We start from the raw sequence: 20,243 nt of genomic DNA on the forward strand, positions 1-20,243 counted from the left end.
AAGTTCTTTGCCCATTTTTAATTAGGTAATTTGGTTTTTTGGTGTTGAGTTTTGCTAATTTACATGTTTTGGATTTTAATGCCTTATTGGATGTTTTGGCAAATATGTTCTCCCATTCCATGGGTTAACTTTTTATTTTTGTTGATGATTTCTTTGCTATGCTAAAACATTTTAGTTTGATGTAGTGCCATTTGTTTCTTTTTTCTTTGGTTTCCCTTGCCTGACATGAAAACAGACACACACAGCATCAATGAAATAGAAGAGAGAGCCCAGAAATAAACTCACACCTATATAGTCAATTAACTTTTGACAAAGGAAGCAAACATACAGTGAGCTAAAGATAGTTTATTCAATAAATGCTAGTAGAAAAATTAGACAGATAATGTGCAGAAAAGTGGAACTAGATCACCTTCTTATACCATACACAAGAATAAATTTAAAATGGATCAAACACTTAAATATTTCACCAGAAACCATAAAAATCCTAGAAGAAAACATAAGCAGCAAAACCTCAGACATTGCTCATAGCAATTCTAATCTCCCCAGGCAATGAGAAGTCATTTGACCAAGACCCTGCAGGGATAGGAAAAATTAACCATTAAAAAAAATAATCAACCATAACAAACCAACAGAAAACAGTAAAAAAGAGAAGAAAGACTTTAACAATGAACAGATAATAACAACAATAGTAAATTGTTAATGCCAATCATTATGCTATGGAAATTACATGGATTATCTCAATCTTCCCAGTAATCGTCTAGAATTATTATTATTTTTATTTAAGTAAATTTATTCCACTGAAGTAAATCATCTAAGATGACAGAATACATAATTGTTGGGGCCTGCATTTGAACACAGATCTACCCACTTGTAAACATAGTCCAGAATCTACCTGACTGCAATGCCTAATGAAATCTCTAGTCACTGACCCTTGAAAACACGGTATACATTCCCACTTCCTAGGATGACCTCCATATTTACCTAATCCTATCCATCCTCTAACCTCAGCTCAAGTACAACCTTCTCTGCACTTCAATAATAATAACAATACTAAACTAGCTGCCATTTGTGGGCTTCATTATGATATAACATTTAGTCTTTGTAACAACATATAACCAGGATCTTGAGACACAGGTTAAGTCGTAGTTCTCAAAATTCAGTGTGCATCAGTCTTTAGAGGGCATGTTAAGAAAAAAAATGTTGTCCCTCTTTCTAACAAGTTCTGAGACATGCTGATGCTGCTGTTCTGGGAACTACTCTTTGATAACCACAGGATCAAATAATTTTCCTGAATTTACCTAGCCAGCAATGGCAGAGTCAACTGAGCTTTGGGTACCCAAAGTCAACATCCTGAACTAGTACACTAGTACTAATAGGCTCCTTCCCTATTGGGTTTTTGGTGAATACCAAATATTTGGCACTTTGTGTACTCCATACTGTTTATTGTTTTACTCTCTATTTATTAATTTTCTTTTTCCCTAATGAGCAAGGCCCTTTTGGTGTGGTATTCGCTCTTAGAACAGTGCTTGCTTAATATATGGTAGAACTTGGTGTTTTTTTAACAGGTGAATGGATTATCATCATTGATACTAATGTCCATGGGAGTTATATGTACCTATGGAATCTTTGAGCAAGTATTCAGCCTACATCAAGCCACATTCTCCAAAACCATCTCAATCACACCTGTGGCCAAAGGCAGATGATGAAAAAGACCATCTGGAAGGGAGAAAAATGGAAAAATGACCCCCTTTCTCCCTTCGCGATGATTTAGTGATGGTAATTACAACAAAGTCACCCAGATACATATTTACCACAGATGACAGCCTGCATGTTCAATTTTTACACATCTCTCTGCCTCTCACTTCCTGTTTAGGAACTTACTCAAATATGTATGCACAAGTTTCCCTGGAAAGATGTTTCTTTCTTTTTAGCAAGCAGCAGTGGTTTAAGATTTATTTATTTGTTTGTTGTATTTATTTCTTTATTTATTATATCCTCCTGTGGCTGAAAATATTTCTCTTATAATTTCCTTACTCATAAAATTTTGCAAAGTTATTTTAATAAATGTAGATTACTAGCACTATATATAGTAATACAGTGTCTGGTATGTTTACCATAAGCATGTTTGCCATAACATCTTTGCCACAAGCATTTTCACCATGGACCTTTTGCCACACAATTATCTGTAAAGGCAGTTTTGCTGTAAAAGATAAAATGACAGCTCAACAGTTTGATTTACATTTGGCAGACTTAATTTAAGCTAATTGTCAATTGGCTTCATTTCTCCATGAAAGAAATTCTTACATTACTCCCATTTTTATATTAAATTTTAGCCTTCATAATGGTTAATACAGTGACTAGTAGACATGGTGGCCTTGAAGCAGGTGACAACTACCTATACGCCAGAGCCACGTGCTCCTTGTACACTGTACTAGAAAATGATAACATACCAGTTTGCAAATCTTTTGGTGATCAGAGTTCCCTCCCACCCTTCAAAACCAGAAGTTTACCATGCTGTGGTAGACAGGAAAGAGATGGCTAGTAATTCACAACTCTTTTCAGGAGTATTAATTATTCATTTTTTTAACTGGAAGCGGATACCTCTCTTAATGAAGGAAGAAATTGTAGTGGAGAAGAAAAAGTGGGGTAGTGTCAAATGAGACAAGTCAAGGAAAAAATATATGTAACACTAGGAAAAAAGGCTTCAAAGACAAAGTGTCCTCATTTTTTTGCAATAGTCTTTTAAATTTTGTTATTCATTTTTCATGTTTCATTATGTCTTTTTTACTGACCCTCTTATTTAATCTTTTACAGCAAAACTGCTTTCTGGCCAATTAATTGTGTGACAAAAATGTCCACAGTGAAAATGCTTTCAGGAAACATTATGGCAAAGATACAACAGAAATACTTTGAACTTATTAATACATATCACAATTCCTGGCTCATGTAAAAGTTCATGTTTAAGTTTTTTTAATGGGACTACTTTTTTTCTAAGATTTTATTTATTTATTTTTAGAGAGAGAGGAAGGGAAGGAGAGAGAGAGGGAGAGAAACTTCAGTGTTTGTGAGAGATACATTGACCAGTTGCCTCTCGCAAGCCTCCAACTGCAACCCAGGCATATGCCCTGACTGGGAATCTGACTGGCAACCTTTCAATTCGCACACAGGCTGGCACTCAATTCACTGAGTCACACCAGCCAGAGCATCGTGTTTAATTTCTTAGAAAAGTAACATATAGAAGAGATTCTGAAGAAACAAAACCAAACATGCACATTTTGAAAAGATTATGTGAAGTATGATAAAAAATATGGAGATCTTTTTCTTTCTTAGTAAATTATTTATAGAAATTTGTTTATAGAAATTATGTTAAATTGTTTCTAGAAATTACAGAAATTCTGTATAGAAACATAACCTTCTCTGGTGCCGAAATAAAGAGTCTGCTTCTTATGATTCTAATCGTCTTCCACAGGTAGCATACATTTAAGGTGGACATGCACAGCTGACATACTTCAAGACATGTTTGAGGCATGCCAGTCAATTCTCAGAAACAAAAATGGGTAATGGAACCTCCCACGTGGAGGACAGACCCTAGGGTTACTGGGGAGGTATTCTGAGATATTTTCTGGAACTCACCCTATGCTCTGAGAGAAGTGTGTGACCAATTGTATGCAAAGACCTTATTTCCAAGTAAGGTCACATTTATGAGTGCAAAGAGTTAGGACTTGGATATCCTTTTTGAGAGTCACTCTTCAATCCATTACACCCATATTTTTCTAAATTTTAACATGTTATATAAGCATAATATAATTATTCAATGAAAAATTAACATTAGTACAATAGTATAAACTACAGATTTACTCAGGTATCATGAACTTTTCCATTGTGCAGGAAAGCATTAACTAACCAGGCATGAGTTGCTCAAATCTTGCACATTCCAAAAAAGGTATGTCTTCAAGACTGGCCTTTGATTGGCTCCTAAAAAGTAACCTCTGATATTATATTGATATATCTCTTTACTGGTGATATCCATCTTGATTGTCTGGGTAAAGTAGTATTTGCTAGAATTGTCCACAGTAAAGTTATTATTTTTCCCTTTGCAATAAATATTATTTGTAGGTGGGGAGGCACTAGCTTGTCAAAAAAATCATCTAATTTCAAATATTGGCAACTAAGGCACACTTTTAAGAAACACAAGTTAGCCCCAAACCCTACAAAAGTTATTTCAGGGTTAATTCAGTTCTGGGTCACACTCTGGACAAAAGCAAGAATGGAGGGAAACTGGGGGACTAGGCAGGGAAAAACTGGAAACTCCCAGTAGTCTTGGGGTGTTAGCAAAAGAGATTTAGGAAACAAACTTGCACACCAGTCAACAGTGTGTCACCCAAACACTGTTTAGGAAAGAGTCTGAGACGATCTCTTCTCAGATTTGTTTGGGACAAAGGTAAGGTGGCCTTCAGCTGATGTGAGTATATTTACTGACTTGAGAAGGTTTGACCTAAAAACAGCTGTGACACAGGAGCACATCAGTGGCTCTGCTGAGAAGAGCTTCCAAAATTGCTGCATGTTTTAACCCAGTTGTTCACTCATTGAACTTCAAACCACCTTTTCAAATCCTCTGTTTCACTGTTAGGTGCCTTTGATAGTATGAGCCATATAAAAAGCTGTTCCTAGCACCACTATAACATGGCTAGGCGTATCATAACTTCTAGGAATGGCTAGTAGGAGGGCAAAAAGAGGATAGCAGAATAACTTTAGATCTTGGCATAATTGCAGAGGAAAATTGTAGAGATGAATGACCCACATAAGGTTTTGAGTTTCTGTTTCTTTTATTTGGGATGAGCTGACTTCTCTATTATTAAGAATAATGAACCATAATCGTCAAATAAATACCTTTTCCATTAATGTAACAGATATTTGGTGACTTTAGGATGTAAAGAAAAATACATTTTGGTAAACTATTCAAGATTCAAATGACAATTTCAGATTTGTTTCTTTGTAATTAGTTTTTAAAACTAAAGAAATTCATCCAGTAATCAGTCAATCACCAATCAAGATCCCTCTTTTTGTTTTTAAGCACGAATCATGTTTTCAAAACACTGGTTTCTAACTGATAGGGGTCTCATCTTTTCAGCAGGGAAAACCTGCATGTCATAGATCAAAGCAAAGAGGAGGAAAATTAGAACACTTTTTCATCCATGTTATTTCTTTCAGGTGGCCTGATTTTCAAAAAAGCATTCAGTGATAGAAATTTGGAAGAGTTTATCTAGATTTTTGATAGGACCCACCATCTAAGTTCACACCATGAATCACATATATAATATTTATAGTTTTGTTATTTCTTACACCAAGAAAATGATTATAAAATGTATGCCCTTCATCTCACTTTAATTTCTTCAGGGAAAGCTTGGCAAAGGTAATAGTTCCATTTGGACGCAATTCAGCTATCTGATGAATGCTTCATCAAAATGTGTTTGATCCAGTTCTTCTTGTTGGCTCAGCTGATAAGTTAATTCCAAGTGATTGCCATGAAGGCCAGCATCACAAGCCCTGTCCTATTGTCGGAAGGCATGTTCTTGGCAAGAAAGAAGCCCACATCTGTGAAGTCTCGAAGCACGTCCTCTTTTTTCCCTTTCTGAGATATTTTTTCCTATCTTATTATACCTAACTACTTATTCAGTTGGAATTTAATCCCTGTGGCCTCAAATACATACACATTTTGATTGATGGATGATTAAACATCAAACATGGGTTTGAAATTTTTGTCTGGAGGGGCTTGCTTTTTTGTGTTTTGTTTTTTGTTTTGGCTCTAACATTCTTTCAGTCAGCTAAGTTCCCCAAACCAGTACCTGTTCCAGTCCATGTTTCAGTGTCAATACAAAACTCTTGATGAAGCAGAGAACTTTTAATTTTCTATAGGGTGGCCAAATATGCCACCCAAATTCTAGCCATCCCATGTTTGGGTGAATTGTTTGTATATATAAAAAATTGTTTGCTACACAATTTTAATGCAACTTCTGAACAGCCACTTAATAAAATTGCTTTGTAAAATAAAGGGAATAGAAGTAGATCATTGCTAAGATGGTTTAATATTCTAAAACCTTTTAAACTTAGACCATTTAAATATACTGTATAATTCAGGAATTTATCCCGACTGTATTATCTTTATTCGAGGTGATGTTGTCGGTGGTGTTATTTATCTTCATGGATTTGCCCCTTTTATCATCTTATTGTACACTGTGTTTTCAGAAAGTATACATCAGACTTAGAATGCTTTTGGAATCAGAGAATACTTAGTAATAATTTTTAAATTGCAAGCACTTCTCATGTCACAACATACCTAGTCTCCATTCAAATCTGTATCTGGCTGTGTAGAATTATTTTTCAGTTTCTAAAATATTCTGTAAATTCTAAGTCTCTAAAATAATCTGAAAAATACCAGAATCAACACAAAGCAGGACCAAAAATGGGGTAATATCCATTTAGAATTTCTTTTTGCAACAAACTAACTATACTTTGAAAAATAGCTCATCATATATTTAAGTACTTGTTAAAATGTTGATATTATATATTAAGAATAATTTGGAGAAAGAAAGTAAAAAATGAAGACACCCTGGATGTTTGAGAGTTCTTTGATGGAATTATGTCAACCAGGTTCATGCATCAGTGTTGGGAAATCTCTGGGTCATGACTCCAGCAGACTTCTTTCTGGGCAGACATCTGGCAACTCCAGATTTTGGCTTAAAGCAGTCGCCAGGGGAGTTTCAGCTACAATTCCACAGGATTCCTTTACAGGCTCTTTATGGTGTTTTTTCCTTGCTGGCACTCAACAGGTGACATACATTCCACACTGATAATTAGTGTCATCTGGCTTGGGGCCCCTACTTCTCTTCAGTTTCTGATGTCCTTTGCAATGCTGCCTTGTCCCCATTTTACATTTGTCACATTGAACCATCTCAAGTAGCTCCAGTAAAAAAAAATGTTTTGCTTTTCTCCTCCTTCTAATGCTTCCACTTCCTCTTAAATGCAACATTTTTTCTTTGTTTTTTTAAGTTATGCGTTATAATGTCTTAGAATATGTCCTCTTAAATCTAGCATTGTTTCTTTGTAAGTTATGTATTAGGATTTCTTTGGTGATATCTGGTCAACCATTCTAGTCTCGCTAACATTTGCTGATTTCGCCATCTACATGTGGTTTCAAATAGTCTCTACTACTTACATATACATATTTATTTCATATAAAGGCCTTTATATCAGTGTTATGGACTAGTCATTTAAAGTAGTAAAAATGCAAATGTCGTAAAAGTCACCACACAGATAACACTTTGGTTTAGTTACTTTTTTTAAAATGGCTTTTTCCTGGCAATACTGCTTGTCCATGAGGTCAGAACACTGTTTTATTTTTGTTTGGCTTGGTTTATCTCCATATCCCTATGTTTAGAAAAGCGCCTATACATAATAAGAACTCATCAAATTTGTGTTGTTACTGCAGGTTGGTGATGCCAATATTCAAATAACATCAAACAATGATGAACATTTATTGAGACTTCTATGTATAATTCAAATATGAATGCTGATGCATTATTAAAGAAAAATTTTAATCCATAGCTGAGCTGGAAGAAAATTATGGGAATTTAATTGAGGTTTCTCCCCAATTCTTTGTCCATTCTGTAAAGCCCAGAATCTCAGTTATAATGAACCACAAGACAAAGCCTGGGGCCAAAACAAGACTAGGGGTTAAACAGAGATTTCCACATGAAATCAAGTGCTCATCTTTACTGACTGATGTGTCACCCTCACAAACAACAACAACAAAGCCCAAGCCCATGGAATTAGAAAGTGTTGATACAAACTTTGTCTCTGCATAGAGCAGAATAGGGAAAACAATTTCTCTGAAAATTCATAATCCAAATTTTGTACTCATTTGTGTTAAAAGAGGTCACACTGCTTGTGCAACTCTCATAACAAAGGAAGAAAGAAAAATCCTCTTTGGAGATCATAAATTTTAAACCCAAGCTTCAAACAAGTCTCTCAGGTTATGGTTCAAAAGTACATTATCTTACCATTAAATCCCTAATTCACAAGAAACAAATTATTAAGAGTGAGAGTCATGGAAACAATAAAGTGCGTAATTGATTTGCAAGAATTGAGTTATTAAAGATAAAGATTACAGGATAAAAGTATGCTTACTATGTTTAAATGAATACAGAAAGAAATTAAAAGTATAGCTAAGAAACATTTAGGCAGTCATATTTTAAAAAGAATGAGATAAATTTTTGAAAAATGAAATGGCTACACAGTAGATTTGACACAGCTAAAGATAAATAACAAACCGGAAGACCTATCTGAAGTGTCCAGTAGTAGAGAAAGAGAAAATAAAGAAATTGCATGAAAGACTTGTTAAGAGACATAATGAGCCTAGCTAGAAAATTCAACATACATCTAACCCAATTATTTAAGAGACAATTAGAAACAATGAGTGAGAGGCAACTCTCTTTAAAAAGAGCTGAAAATTTCCAGAAATGTTGAAAGCTACCACCCTACAGTATCAGGAAGCCTAACAAGTCATAAATAAAAATGATTTAAAGAAATTAAGAAAAATTGTATATCTATTTTCATCAAAATGCAGAATACTAAATATAAAGAGACTTTTTTCTCAAAAATGTTGACTGATTGATTTTTAGCTTGTTAGAAACATTTGTCTTACAGCACTTGTTAAACACAACAAAATTTTTTTTCTTAAATAATGGAAAGAAAAGTAAGAAAGGCATCATTAAGTGATACCTAAGAGCAGGAACTCTGGAGCCAAACAGCCCATGTTCAAATACTGGCTTAGACCCCCACTACTTGGATGACATTAGGCAAAAGGGTAAATGAACTCTCTGTGCTTTAAATAATTAATTTCTAGAGTGGGGATGACAATTACAGTTCCCACCTCATATTGTTAAGTGCTTAGAACAAAGTCTAGCATGTGGTAAATGCCACATAAATATTGTTTAATAAGTACAATTTAAATATACAAAAGAAAATCTGACAGCTGATTTCTCAACAGCAGCAAAGGAATACTACAGAATAATATATTCAAAATTATGAAAGAAAATAACTATTCATCTAGATTTGTGCACCCAGAAAAAATGTCACATAAAGATATTTTTAATAAAGAGTCAACTCTAACAGTCCAACAGACACTTTGCTAAATTCCTCCTAAAAATATATATTTAAGGAAGAATAGAAGTGATCTCAGAGGAAAGGTTTGAGATGCCAAAAACTATGCTGAACAAAGAAAATGGTACACAAGAGGCTAAATCTGAACAAATGTTGACTCTAAGAATATGAAAATAGCCCTGACCAGTGTGGTTCAGTCAGTTGGGCATCGTCCCACAGAGTGGAAGGGAGGTGAGAGTGCTGGGAAGGAAGAAAATTAGTGAATAGTTAGTGAATGAGTTAATTAGTGAATGAGTTAGTGAATAGTTCATCTTTTTTTAACATTTCTTTTTTTTTCCTTTTTTCCGAAGATTTTACGTATTTATCTTTAGAGAAAAAGGGAAGGAGAGAAGGAGAGAAACATCAGTGTGTGGTTGCCTCTCGTGAGTTCCCAGCTGGGAACTGGCCTGCAACCCAGGCATGTGCCCTGACTGGGAATTGAACCACAATACTCTGGTTCGCAGGCCCACACTCAATTCACTGAGCTATGCCAGCCAGGGCATTAACATTTCTTTTTTTAAATATATTTTATTGGTTATGCTATTACAGTTGTCCCATTTCCCCCCTTCATTCCCCTCCACCCCACACACCCCCTCCCACCCACATTCCCCCCCTTTAGTTCATGTCCATGTGTCATAAGTTCTTTGGCTTCTACATTTCCCACACTATTCTTACCCTCCCCCTGTCTATTTTCTACCTACCATCTTTGCTACTTATTCTCTGTACCTTCTCCCTGCCCTCTCCTCCTCCCACTCCCCTGTTGCTAACCCTCCATGTGATCTCCATTTCTGTGGTTCTGTTCCTGTTCTAGTTGTTTGCTTAGCTTGTTTCTGTTTTTGTTTTGGGCATGGTTGCTTTACTCTCTTCTGGCACCAGCTATCTGTTGTGTCCTTCCTTCTACCATTCATTCCCCTGGAAGAAGATAATCTAAAGTCCCATTTATGTACTGCATCCATTACAAAGGTCAGGATTTCTGGGTGCTTTACTGCATATTACGGTTTATCAGGTCAAAACATTGGCTCCTGAGACCCATACACTGAAGACAGAGTTATTGCCCTACCATTTCAATCTATCTCCCAAAATACACACACACGCACACACACACACACACTCACTCACTCACTCACTCACTACACAGTGGTGGAGCAGGGACAAGAATATTGTAATTTAAATTTCTACTTGGAGAAGGAAATTTATAGCATTGAGAAAAGCCCAAGGGGTAAGCATTGTCAAAGACTTCTAGTCTGGGTAAATAGAGTTCCTTAATTAGACCTGCTTCTGCTCTATGGCAAGAGCACTTTTGTTCATTGTTCTTTGTATCCTCCAGGTCCACTTTCTTGGAGGTTTGTCTCTGCCTATTATCTTCCATGGCCATGACTAAAGTGGATTTAGGGAAGTATGATTTCCAGGGCTGTAAAGCTTTTGTAGCCTACTCCATTCTGGACCAAATTTGGGACAACTGAGATTGTTTTGTGACCCAAACATTAAAGCCCTTTTCAGTTGAGGGCTGTTATTTATTTGTCAATACAATTCCCTTGAAAATTTAATAGGCTTTAGATTGATTTGCTTTTCTTAGTTTTATGCATCAGTAAACATGCCCACATCCTTTCCTGGACATAATACTCAAGTCTGATGTCTGTTTCTCACTGCCAAGCCACTCAATGGAAAGGCATCAACCTTGAAACAATTAGTTTCAGGGGGAAGGCCACACTTTAACCTGATCATCAGCACAGGACTGAGCCTTAATGGGGCTTTATTGTCCAAGGGCTTTTCACTCTTATTTCATTTTTTAAAATATTTTATTTATTTATTTTTAGAGAGAGGGGAACAGAGGGAGAAAGAGAGGGACAGAAACATAGATGTGAGAGAGAAACATTGGTTGCCTCTCATATGTGCCCCAACCAGGGACAGAACCTGCAACCCAGGGGTATGCCCTGATGGGAATCAACCCAGCACTCTTTTGCTTTGTGGAATGACACCAACCAACTGAGCTGCACCAGTCAGGGCTCACTCTTATTTCCTATGTTTAGGGTTGGTAGCAGTGAACTTGCAAATATTTTCATGTCTCAAATCTCTATTCCCTTTTATTACTACTTCTAAACAGCCAATTCTTGCCTGGGACTATTTCTTTCTCTGACAATATTGCTACATGCATCCAGTAAAAATCAACACAAACTTCTAATATTTCCCCAGACTTGTCACCTAGAACCAAAGGTTCAAAGGCAACTGAGTGTAATAGAAGATGTAATTATTGTTGATTACAATAATTAATTACTGTCTAGTAATAGAAGATGTCAGTGATTAAGATGCTTCATTGCTGTACAGCAAGGGCCTCCATCTTCCTAGAGCATAACACATATCATTGTTATTTGGCCCATAAGCCAATGCCATTTGTTCCTACTGTGATCTGGACCCCCTGCTGTTCTAATACCGTAGTCCCCCCCTGACTCTTTATACTCTAACCTCGCCAGGTACCTTCACTTTTCAATAGTCCATGTACCTTTTTGGTTTGGAGCCTTTGAATTTGCTATTGTGTCTCTGGGTATAGAATGTTCTTCTCCTAGATATTCATACGCCAGGTCCCTCTTTACAGATCTCTACTCAAAAGTCAACTTTTTTTTTTGGCTGAGGCCTTCCATAGCCTACTACCAATCCATTAAATTATCCTTTTGTTGCTCATTTTATTCATAATTTTGAGCAGTATGACACCTTTTAATGGACTACTGTGTACTTTTGATATGATCGCACTGATTTTGGAAAGCTTCTTTGCTTCTGGCACAAAAATGTGTCCAGGCTCACATCATGCCTTCTTTATCCCAGCCTTGAAATAAATATTTCTCCAAAGAGTCTCATGTTTAGGGTATAAAAATAAAAATTAAAATTTAGGTGCTAGAGGTACTCATTGCTACTGAGATGACATTGCTTTTAGGTTATCAGTAGATGTGCAGGAGGAAGGCATTTTTCTCTACTCTTCTAGATTCTTTCAGATAGCCTAATAATTAAATTAACATGAGACATTTTAACAAGAGAAAATAGCCAGATTAATTACATAAGTATAGGAGGTCTGACTGGAAAAAGTCCAGCCATTGTTAATACAGCAAGAACACTTTGCATGACATTGATATGACTTGCCAGCCAAGAACAGTGGGCTGGAATGCCCATGTGTGAACAATGACAACTTCACTTGACTAGTCAAGTGGACAGCAGACACCATTGAATGAACATGTTTACTGTGTGTCTGTCTCATTCAAAATGACTGAATGAGCAAAGCAATGAATCTGCATCAAATTTTGCATTAAGCTTGAGCATTCCTCTGAAGAAACTATTCGAATGATTCAGAAGGCTTTCAGGGATGATGCAATGAGTCTGGCACAAATAAAAGTGTGGCACAAATGATTCAAAGATGGTCAATAATCTGTCGAAAGTGATCTACAGTCTGGAAGGCCTAATGAATGTTTAACATGTGTATGGGCTGCAATCAACAAAGATTGGTGACTGACAATGCAAGAACTAGAAGCTGATCTCGGGGACTCCAAAAACTACTATGTTCGAGATTTTGATGCAGGATCTTGGCATGAAACATGTCATGACAAAATCTGTTCTGTGGCCTCTGCTACCAGAGCAGAAGGAACATTGTGCTGCAGTTGCTAATGACTTGATTCAAACCATTACCAATAGACCAGATTTCCTCAAGAAGGTCATAACAGGAGATGAATCATGGGTCTATAGCTACGATCTAGAAACCAAGGCCCAGTTGTCCCAATGCAAGTCACCTGGTTCTCCATGCCAGAAGAAAGTACAGCAAAGTCACAGTAAGATCAAGACCATGTCGATAATCTATTGTTTTATTAGGAAGGTGTTGTCCATCACAAGTACACCCCCCCCAGGCCAAACAATTAATAAGGAGTACTGCCTCCATGTTCTTCATCAGTTGAGAGATGCAATACAACAAAAATGTGACTATGAGCAACTGGCGATTAGTATCTTCATCACGTCTTGTTTAGAGTGTTTGGTGAAACATCAAATCAGCCAGGTGACTCAGCCCCTGTACAGCCCGGATTTGGTGCCCTGTGACTTCATTCTTTACCCAAAACTAAAATCACTTTTGAAAGGGAAAAGATTTCAGACCATCAGTGAGATTCAGGAACATACTACGGGGCAGCTGATGGCAATTCCAACAAAGAATTTATGGAGTGTTGTGAATAGTGGAAGAAAGACTGAGGGAACTGTATGAGGTCCCAAGGTACCTACTTTGAAGGGGACTCAGGCCTCATTATCCTGTGTACAATGTTTCTTGTACCTTGTATCTTTTTTAGTACGTGTCTCTATTTTTTCATAGTACATGACTAGATACTTTCTGGATAGCATGGAAAGTCCACATACATGAGAGGTTCAGACACAGAAAGGGAAAATGAGGTCTCTATGGCATCTTGAGGCAAGGAGTGAGATAAAGTGTCCTGGTGTTTTGATAGGGAGGAAGGTAACTTGTTGGATAATAAGGAGAGAAAATATTCAGTAACTAGAATTTTTCCCTGCCATATAGATAAGTCATAAAAAGTTAATCCTGATAACTTATTATGGTCAGGGCCCAGAATTTAGATTCTTCTGAGGAGTTAGGGAGGAGCAGAAAATTCTCCTGAGCCCATGGAGTCTTGATTGCTTTTGGCTCAAAATAATTTGCATACCACAGAGGTGCACCTTGGGGAGACTTCTTATGAATTCCTTTATAGTCAATTAATTTCAATTTTAAGTATTTTGTGATTAGCTTTAGATTTTTAGAGTAACAGTGCATTTTCATAATTCAAACGTTAAAATTGTATAGAAATATATACACAGTGCTTTCCTTCCATTTCTTCTCCTACTAGCCTATTCCCCTGTCTTCTATTGGTACCTGTATTGTTTAGTTTCTTTACACATACTTACTTGTCTTTTTAAAATTTTTTAACAATTTTATTTCTTTATTTTTAGAAGGGAAGGGAAGGAGAGAGGGAGAGAAATATCAATGTATGGTTGCCTCTTGTGCATCCCTTGCTGGGAACTGGCCTGCAACCCAGGCACGTGCCCTGACTGGGAATCGAACTGCAATCCTTTGGTTCACAGGCCCTCGCTCAATCCACAGAGCTACACCAGCCAGGTTACTTGTTAATCCTATCATGATAGGTAAATAGTTTTATTAGTTTCTTGTTTATCTTTCTGTTTCACTTTGCAAGCACATATTTTTACATATTTTCTATTTCTTTTACCCAAAATGTAACATAAGATAAACACTCCTCTGCACTTGCATATATTTGCTTAAGAATGTATGCAAGCAATCTCTCTGAAAGGGCACAGAAAGCTTCCTTTTAAGAAGTTGTACTATTGCATTGAGTGGCTGTATCACAGTCCATTCGACTAATTATTTTTTGCTAGATATCTGGGTTGTTTCTAATCACTTGCTCTTACTAATGATGTTGCAATGAATATTCTTGTACATATGTGATTTTACACTTGTGTGGGTGTATTAGTAGGATAGATTTTTGGAAAATAGAATTTTGGGGTCAAAAATATAATCTGAAATTTTGTGAGAGATGGCTAAATTATTCTGTAGAGAAGCAGTACCATTTTGTTTCCCAACTGTATGAACTTTTGGATTTTTGCCCAGTGATAAGTGAGAAATGGCACCTTGGTGTATAGTTTTACTTTACATTTCTTGGTTTTACTTTACATTTCTCTTAATATGAGTGAAATCAAACATTAGTTCACATGTTTAAGGGACAGTTTTTCCCCTGTGAGCTCTCTTTTAGTATCTTTTCCTCAGAGTTCTATTAGGATTTTTGTTCTTGTCTCCATTTCTAGTGACTCTTTACATATTATAGGAAGATTTACCTCTGTCTATAATAATTGTAAGTTTTTTCTCAGTTGATTATTTCTCTTACAATTTTCTTATGGTGCTTCTTCTCACACATGACATGTTTAAGTTTTTACTTTTATGTATTCTCATTTGTCAGTCTTTTCTCATATGACTTTTGGATTTTACATTATATTTAGGAAGGCCTTCCCTTGTTTAAGATATTAAAAATATTCACCCATGTTTTCACATAGTATTTTATACTGTTTTCTTTTATAGTTTTATACTTATAATTATAAAAATTATATTTCATAATTTTATAGCTTTATTCTTTTTGGAGTTTTTCCTGGAGTATGCAGTGAGGTGTCAGTCCAAATTTATCTTTCTCTAAATAGCTATCCACTTATTTTAATATCAATTCTTAAAAGGTGAATAAGCAGCTTTGATATGAAAAGCCTGATGTATCATATTCTTATTTTCCATATGTATTTCAGCCTGTTTCTAAAAATTCTATTCTATTCCATTAGTCTACTTGGTTATTTGTGTAAAATAAAATATTTCAATTATTGATATTTTATAGTATATCTCAGTATCTGGTTGGGCTAGTCCTCTGTTGTTCTTTTTTGGAGTTTCCTTGATACTATTACTTTTGTTTATTTTTCTATATAAACTTTAGGATATGAATTTCAATTTTCAAGAAAAATTCTTTCAGCACTTCTATTGAGAGCCTGAGTCTCCCTTTATTATAAGATATTTGAATTAAGATGGTCAGAGTGCATATTCACATCTCAGTTCTTGAGGTGCCTAACTGCTTAAAGACAGACTTTTCTGATTCAAATTAAAAAATAATAATAGTATAAAACTACTTTACTTAAGGCAGTGTATATTCCTGGTACCTATGATTCCAGGTTTTTCAATTCATAGACAGAAAAGCTTTCTGGAAGCTTTGCCTGTGGTGGTCACTTGTAGGCAAATTCACTTTGCAAGGTCACTTGGTCAGGCTTTTCCCCCTACCTTCTATGCAGTTCCAAGTTTTAAGCTTTTTTAAAATAAAATCATTTTCTCCTAAAATGATTAAAAGTGCTCTAGGGAAGAACCACTGGTTTGGAGGTTTGTATACAATTGAGTAATTTCTGGCTTAAATAATTTCTACTTTGCTTGGAATTTCAACAATAATCATGAGGTTTTACACATTGAACAGACTGAGCTCTTCAGCCAAGGAGTCTTTGGTGACTGACTTGAATATTCCTGAGAGACATACAACTGTGAATATTGATGGAAGAATATATTTGTCTTCCTACAAATATTTAAATTTAAATATTTCAATGCAATTTAAATTGCATTTTCTTAGAGAAGTTACTTTAAAATATATTAAAATTTTACTAAGGTGCAAAAATATCACCATACAAAAAGAAAAAAAGCCCAGTGATACACGTGGTAAAGCTCTCATAATAACTATACTTCACCCACACTGCACATATATATTTTTTGTGATTACTAGCTAGACTATTAAATAGGGAACCTTAATAGACATTATGTGCAATGTGGGTGAATTTGAGTTTATTATAACAAGTCTAACATAGATTTCCTGACGTCTGTGGTATTCTATTTATTATGGTGAATGTTGGTCTCCCTTTGGTATTTTTTAAGAGAGAAAAATACAGAAATTTTAAAACCTGACCAACATCTAATTATGTTTGTGTGTTAGAAATTTATGGAACTTTCAGTACGTATTTGTGTGTGATCTCTAATTTCACACCATTATTTGCGGTTTGTTTATTCAGCACAATTGTTGAGAGCTTCCTCTATGTCAGGCAACAAGGCAGGCACCTATGATATAAAGATGAAGATAATTCCCATTATCAATGAACTAAAGACCAAAGCATTGGGAGGACTCAGACATATAAAAAATAATTACAAGATACAGTGATGAGAACTTTCCAAACCCTGTCTTTGATTATTTGTAACAACCCAATGACAAATTTTATAACCTCTAGATGAGGACTGTGCTGGACGGGAAAGTCAGATATAATTCGGAAGTGTGTTAAAAGTTTTAGGAGAATGCACAGCAGTGGGAAGGTTGGACAAGTGGGGTGTGGTGGTCAGATAAATCTTTGTGAGAAGAATAATGGTGAGCAACATGATAGGCTCTATGCTAGGTAGTGTTGTAGATAGAAGGCAATCAATAAATATGTAGAGTGCAGGCTAAACATCACATGTCGGCAGACTGGTTATGGTTGAATCAAGAAAAGTAAGATATTTCTATCTTTGTTTCTTGCTTAGATAATTGGTAGAATGAAGTGATTCATGGAGATTATAGAGGGTGAAATGCATATGGGGAAGAAGATGGTTTGCTTACTTAAATTATAATTTTAGATTTTTCTAACTTATGATTTATAATTCTTGTATAAGTATCTTTTTTGTCTAGCATTCTTTTATTTACTATGTCTATGTAAATCTGTTTTATGTACAATATTTGGCTCTAGCAAATAATGATACCAACGCATTTTATTGGTACTCTTCCCCAAAATAGATTCAGGTAAAATGGATCTCTGTGCACTTCATGGACGAGTAAAACTTGAGACTTCGTTACTGATTTTAGTTTTGAAGCCATAAACACAATTCAAAACATACATAAACTGGGTGAAGGCAATAAAAGTGAGCTAAAAATAACCCCAGAATTCAGAACAACTGAACTGTGTATTTTACTTGCACTGGAGCTACAATGTGAACATCGAATGTGCACAGGGTGCACCCTTCGTAGCGTGAAGAACGGCTGACGTACAGGTGACGGCGGGGCGGGCAGGCACGCTGCTGAGCGCCCTGGGGGAGTCTGCGCCCAGGGCCCTCTTCTCCGCAGGTCTTGCCCTGGGTTCTGGTTTGAGTTTGTAGGCAGCCCGGGAAGCCTGGAGGGAATCTCCAGTCCGTATGGAACAGTGCCTTTTCACGGGGGAGGGAAGGCACAGTGCCTTGGCGCTGTCTGTGTTTTTGATGGCCAAGGCTTCCCTTTCACTCTATCAGGGGGCAACAAGCCAGCTGGCGCAACTGCAGAACTACAGACAAATGTTTTCAACTTGGCATCCACCATCTTCCCCTTTTCATCCACTTGAATCTGCAATCTCATTACATCACCACATGCTAGAGTCCCCACCAACCCAGTTCCAACATTTTTTAAAAAGATTGCATGTGTTTATTTTTAGAGAGAGGGGAAGGGAGAGGGAAAGAGAGGAAACATTGTTATGTTTGAGAAACATCACCGGCCGCCCCTCCCACCGCCCCGACGTGGGACGGGGTGGCAGCGCAGACATGCGCCGTGACAGCAGTGCCCTGGGGACCTTTCACCTTGCCAGAAGATGCCTGCTCAAAAGACTAAGCAACACGGGTCAAGGCCAGTTCCGACAGCTTTAGCTGTCTTGTCAAGAGACACCATGTGTCTGGGATTTTCATAATGATCCACATCTTTCTTGCGATAGAGCCGGGCCTGGAGCTGACAGCTCCCAGCAGGCAGCCGCGAGCTCAAGAGCAGCAAGGCCGTCGCGGCCCGCCCGCCTCAGGTAGCACGCTCCAGCTGCCGCCATCTTGCGGGCTTGCGCCTGCGCAGATGAAGCCTGAGCCCAAGGGGAGCCTGTGAGTCGGTTTCCCAAATTTTTTGCTTTTTCATGGTGTATTTATTTGTAAGAAAACAGAAATATGATGTTTTAAAATACTTTTATTTCTTGCAACTGAACTATAAGATAAGTCCGCAAGTAGTACCAAGAATAAAGGTAAGGATAAAGCAATCGTAATAGGCAGAGTGGTAGAGGCCTTCAGACTGGCTCCTCTGCCTCTGTGGCAGGAACAGTGTAAGGGAACACCTTATTATTATTTAACTTTTCTGATCCAGAGTCATTATTTTGCCCTTCTCTGCCCCCAATCTCTATCTAGCAGCCTGAGTGCTAGAAATCCTACCTCCTTCCCTGCAACTTGTGTCCACACACAGGCCTCTTCATCCGGGAAGCAGCTTGGGTGGGCAGGCAAGGGTCCCTGAGGGAAATTTTAGCTCTAGCAATGCTACACCCCGGTCTGGAAGGTAGGTGCTGCAGTGACCCTCAACTAATTTGGAGGTTAAAGCTGTAAAGCTTGATGCAGGTGCAGACTTACTGAAATCTTAGGGCATCAATTTCAAATTTAATTGATGTCACATGACTATATATTTTTTTAACCTCACCAGACAACATGCTTATTGAGAGCAGAAGGGAGGGAGGGAGAAAGAGGGAGAGAAACATCATGTGAGAAACATCAATTGGTTGCCCCCTGTGCATGCCGGACCAGGGACCAACTGGCAACCTAGGTATCTGCTGTGACCAGAGTCAAACCCTCGACCTTTCATTTTCCTGAAGGATGTTACAACTAACTGAACCACACTTGCCAGGGCATGATTACATTGTTTTAATTAGAAATACCAGGATGCCTGACTGGTGTAGCTCAGTGGATTGAGCACAGGCCTGTGAACCAGAGGATTGTGGTTCAATTCCCAGTCAGGGGATATTCCTGGGTTGCAGACCAGTTTCCTGCAGGCCAGTTCCCAGCAGGGGATGCACGAAAGGCAACCATACATTGATGTTTCTCTCCCTCTTTCCTTCCCCTCTAAAGATAAATAAATAAACAAAATCTTAAAAAAAAATACCAGGATGATTCCATGGCACAGAGTATAGATAAATTTTAGTGGACATGTAAAAGGTTAGGTACCTGGCATGAAGGTTGGCAAATACTTCTGGGAGCTCTCCAATCCTATTTCGTCTTGCTGTGTATACAGATAGACTAATATTTATGGTATTCCTTTTAGTAAGGTGTAAGCATGTACAGGTTCTTACCAATGGAGTTATACCTTTTCCAGATTCTTATTGCCTATTGACTGGTTGCATAATTGACCATGAGGGCATAGTGGAAACTTAAGATGGAGCCTTTGTTCCTGAATCTTGTGAAGAGGGGCATGCCCACAAGGAATATTAATCTTGGCCTTACATTAGAATGGCACTTATCCTAGATGAGGAATGCAGAAAATTTCTCTAGAGGAACTAATATGTAAATTAAGACCTAGGTTGTAAAAGAGTTAGACTGAGTGGTCTAAGTGAATTTTCAATAAAATTTGTGTTTATCTACCCCAAATCAAAATTTTCATGAGGGGTATTTTTAACTATAAGAAAGGATGTGCTTTTGTGAGGGCAACTTTGCC

General features: G+C 37.1%; 1 pseudogene; it reads right to left on the bottom strand.

Moving 5' to 3' along the window:
* Positions 1–17,748: 17,748 nt before the first annotated feature.
* Positions 17,749–18,606, bottom strand: LOC119044016 (iron-sulfur cluster assembly enzyme ISCU-like; annotated as a pseudogene).
* Positions 18,607–20,243: the final 1,637 nt, after the last annotated feature.

This window comes from Artibeus jamaicensis, unplaced genomic scaffold, assembly GCF_021234435.1.
Source record: "Artibeus jamaicensis isolate MK-2021 breed Jamaican fruit bat unplaced genomic scaffold, CSHL_Jam_final contig_402, whole genome shotgun sequence".
Taxonomy (NCBI): domain Eukaryota; kingdom Metazoa; phylum Chordata; class Mammalia; order Chiroptera; family Phyllostomidae; genus Artibeus; species Artibeus jamaicensis.